We start from the raw sequence: 739 nt of genomic DNA on the forward strand, positions 1-739 counted from the left end.
GGGGCTTCATTTTGCTTCGTTTTTTACTTACCGTGCATCGGACTCAAGGAGATTAGGAGTCTGACGGGGAACACTAGCTGACCGTAAACAGGCCCGATAGGTCCGAGGGAAGACTGGGTAATGCCCTGGGCGGCCCGGCTAATTAGTTTACCCAATCCGGCCCAGCCAGGACCAGGGCCAGCTGAGCAGCGCGCAACGCCCTGCGATAAGGCAGCATGACACAGCACCTCACACGCACGCACACACACACACACACACACACACACACACACACACACACACACACACACACACACACACACACACACACACACACACACACACACACACACACACACACACACACACACGTACACACACACACACACACACACACACACACACACGTACACACACACACAAGAGCATGTACACAAACACCCAGCACCTCACACACACACACACACACACACACACACACACACACACACACACACACACACACACACACACACACGCACAACCACACACACACACACACACACAACCACACACACACACACACAGAGACACAGACACAGCCACACACGCACATGTACACACATGCACAAACGCACAAACACCCCTCCCAACACTAAATATATCCATTAACATGTTGCAGAGATAAAGAGGACTGAATATACCATGTGCGTATGTGGTCCAGTGTATTCTGTTTTTGCAATGTGTTTGCTTTTGCTGTATTGTGTAGTTTGTTTGTAGT

Source organism: Gadus chalcogrammus, chromosome 14 (assembly GCF_026213295.1).
Source record: "Gadus chalcogrammus isolate NIFS_2021 chromosome 14, NIFS_Gcha_1.0, whole genome shotgun sequence".
Taxonomy (NCBI): Eukaryota; Metazoa; Chordata; class Actinopteri; order Gadiformes; family Gadidae; genus Gadus; species Gadus chalcogrammus.